A 3,137-nucleotide genomic window follows, 5' to 3' on the forward strand; every position below is an offset into this window, starting at 1 on the left:
AAAAAAAAAAAAAAAAAAAGAGAGATTGGGAGGGTATCTCCCCCTCCTTGTAAGTAATTGAGAAAGAGGTTTTCTGTTGTTTGTTTGGAGAGAAAGAAAGAAAGAGAATCAGTGCAGAACTATATTCTTTCTTAAAAATTCTTTCTTATATCGACATAAAGGAGAAGGGGTGTGTTGGCTCACTCCTGTAATTCTAGCAACTTGGGAGGCTGAGGCGGGAGGATCACAAGTTTGAGGCCAGCCTCAGCAACTTAGCAAGGCCCTGAGTAACTTACGGAGACCCTGTCTCAAAAACACAAAAGGTAAAGGGCTGGGGATGTGGCTCGGTGGTAAAGCACCCCTGGGTTCAGTCCCAGGTACCAAAAATGATGAATCAGAAATCAAGCAGAGAAGTCTTGAACATGTGAATGGAGAATGGCGGCCCGAGAGGGAGGGTTAAAAGGGTAACAGAGAAACTGAGGAAGGGCTGCAAAGGCCTCCACAGAAGGAGCAGGAAGGGTGAGGAGAGATGCCCCCTTCCTGGGCCGCACTGAGCAGCTTCTCCAACTGGGAAGTGAGAAATGACCTCGGATCCCCCCCCACACACACACAGGAAGAAGACCTTCAAGGGTCCTGCACATCATAGCACCTAAAAGGGCCAAGCATACAGTAAGCACTCAAACCATGTGGGGTTAAACAAAACAGGGCTGTTGTGGCAATTATTTCTTCTTTTTTTTTTTTTTTTTTCCTTTTCCCCCAGGACCAAAAGAAAGGCCCAGTGGAAACCAACAGGGAAAGAAATAAAGAATTCAGGGCTGGACTCACCTGAGCTAGGGCAGGGTGACCAACAGAGAGGTCCCCGCCCCCCGTCAGCCCCTCTGGTCAGCCAACCCCTCTGTCTTCCCTAGACCTCGGCCTCTCCCTCATCTGGCGAGGCAAGACCCATCCATCGAAACGCTGTCAGCTCTCAATTATTCAAACACAGGATCCTCACTTTGGAGATTATCCATGGAAAAATCTTAATCCCGGGCAGGCTGAGTCCCTTTGCCACCCAGGATGTCTCGGTTGTCAGTCTTGGTGGGAGCAGGGAATTAGAAACTCATTTAAATAGCAGTCCGAGTCAACTCTAATAAGCAAGGCAAATCTGATTATTATCATCATCATTATCACCAGGATGCATTCCAAAGTTTGATGGAGAAAATAAAAAAACAGAAGGTTAAAAAAAATCAGAGACTGGGTGTTATCCCCGGGGAAGCTCCCCCTCCTCCTGGGTCAACTGGGTGTTAACTATATTTACCGACGGCCTTTAATCTGGACAGCTCTCTACAGCCTCTGGTGCATCTTTACGGTGCCTCTAAAGGAAGATTAGAGACAATTTGTGATATTTGTTTCCTTAAAATAGTAGCTGACTTTCTCACTGCTGTCTTACGATTTTTCCAGTTTCATGTAGTTTAGCTCACTTAATGAGTTTACTGACTTCATCAAAGATTTGAGGCCACACACCTCTGTACACCTTTGGTCGGTTATAGAAAATATCGATAAAGCCGGGCACAGTGGCACAGGCCTAGAATTAATCCCAGCTCCTCGGGAGGCTGAGGCAGGAGGATTGCAAGTTCAAGTTCAGCCTGAGCAACTCGGCAAGACCCTGTCTCAAAATAAAACAAAAAGAGCCAGGATGTAGCTCAGAGGTAAGGTGCCCCTGAATTCAGTCCCCAGGACTGCAAATACTAGTCATAAGTAAATATAATACAATATAAATTAAGACTAGATGCTGGATGGGTGTGGTGGTGTTTAGGGGAGCAAATACAGACAGGAGAAATGAATGGAGGTGGGGGAAACCTAACCCAGGAAACACGCGCCACAGGATCTCCCATGCCTCAGAGGCCAATGGCAAGGTCCAGTCCCGAGCTTCCCGGCACCCAATGCAAAAAAGGAAAAATGCAAAATCCGTGACATAATTTATTGTGTCTATAAAACAAAAACCACCCGATGACTTAGGAAAAGTACTGCCCTGGAACTTTCACCCACAGATCCTCATAAAAGGACACTAGGATGTGTTGAACCATATCCTGGATGACATCCCTGCCATAAATACTCCAAGGGTTTTCACAGGACTGCTCTTTAGAACATTCCTCACTCGGGGCAGGCTGGTGGCACTAGGCCAGATGCTCAGCTCGGGAAAAGCGGTTCCTGAGGGGGCCCAAACCGTCGGACTGTCTGGCTTGGTCCAGGGATAAAACTGTGAGTTCCTACAGGAACGGACTGGAGGTGGGCTGTGGCCGTGGGCGGGAGAGCGAGGACATAAAACAGGACTCTTCCGACTTAGCTCTTTCAGCCCCCGGCTCAGAGCTGCCTCCTGAGATGAGAGGAAGGAGAGGACATCACGGCCCTCTCGGATAGTCACAATTTCTGGGGAGGCATCTGAAGACAGGGGGAGGGAGAACCCAGAGGATTATTCCACGAGGGAGATGGGGCAAGGGGCCACGGGCTACTGTGCTGTCTGGGCTGGGTGAGGGGCCCTGGGAGACTCGGCTAAGAAGGAAGAAAGCTCTGTCTGCTGGATTGAGGGGAAGGAAGGAAGGAAGGAGGGAAGGAAGGAAGGAAGGAAGGGAGGAAGGGAGGGAGGGAGGGAGGGAGGGAGGGAGGGAAAAGGAAAAGAAATAGAAATACTGCTGATACGCCTAGCCCCATAAATACCAGCTCAGCTTTTGGCATCTTGAGGTCTGGAAAAATCCCCAGAAGAGTCACAGAAAAGCCAGTGGCAAGAGACAATGAAGGCCTGGCCAGCGGGCACTCTCCTGGGGGAACACCCCAAACACCCCCACAACCCAGCGGCTGGAGGGCCCAGTCCACACAGGCTGGACCCAGAGGCTGGCCTCACCTGGAACAATCCAGGAAGGAAGCAAGCTCACCACCCAAGCATCAGGTACTCGGGGTGTCCAGAAACGCCCCCGTTTATCTGACCAAAGACCTCTTCATCCTACAAAGACCTTATTTTACCCCCCAAGGGAGGGAGAGAGCCCCGGTGCCGTGGCATCAACCTGCTAATCCCAGCAATTGGGGAGGCTGAGGCAGGAGGATCGTAAGTGAGAGGCCAGCCTGGGCAACGGGGCAAGACTCGGTCTCAAAATAAAAAAAAAAAAAAAAAAAAAAAAAAA

At 49.6% G+C, this 3,137-nt stretch overlaps 1 protein-coding gene and 1 long non-coding RNA gene across 5 annotated transcripts in view; one reads left to right on the forward strand and one right to left on the reverse strand.

Annotated features, from left to right (window-relative positions):
- Nucleotides 1–3,137, reverse strand: part of Kirrel1 (kirre like nephrin family adhesion molecule 1) — an 86,586-nt gene that overhangs the window by 74,692 nt on the left and 8,757 nt on the right. The window lies entirely within an intron of this gene.
- The window catches only part of LOC125620237, a 5,028-nt gene continuing 3,951 nt past the window's right edge, over nucleotides 2,061–3,137 (forward strand). Inside the window, exon 1 of the long non-coding RNA XR_007351839.1 lies at nucleotides 2,061–2,220. This is a non-coding gene — a long non-coding RNA (uncharacterized LOC125620237). The remainder of the gene's footprint in view (nucleotides 2,221–3,137) is intronic.

The sequence above is a fragment of the Marmota marmota genome, unplaced genomic scaffold (genome assembly GCF_001458135.2).
Source record: "Marmota marmota marmota unplaced genomic scaffold, marMar, whole genome shotgun sequence".
Classification (NCBI taxonomy): domain Eukaryota; kingdom Metazoa; phylum Chordata; class Mammalia; order Rodentia; family Sciuridae; genus Marmota; species Marmota marmota.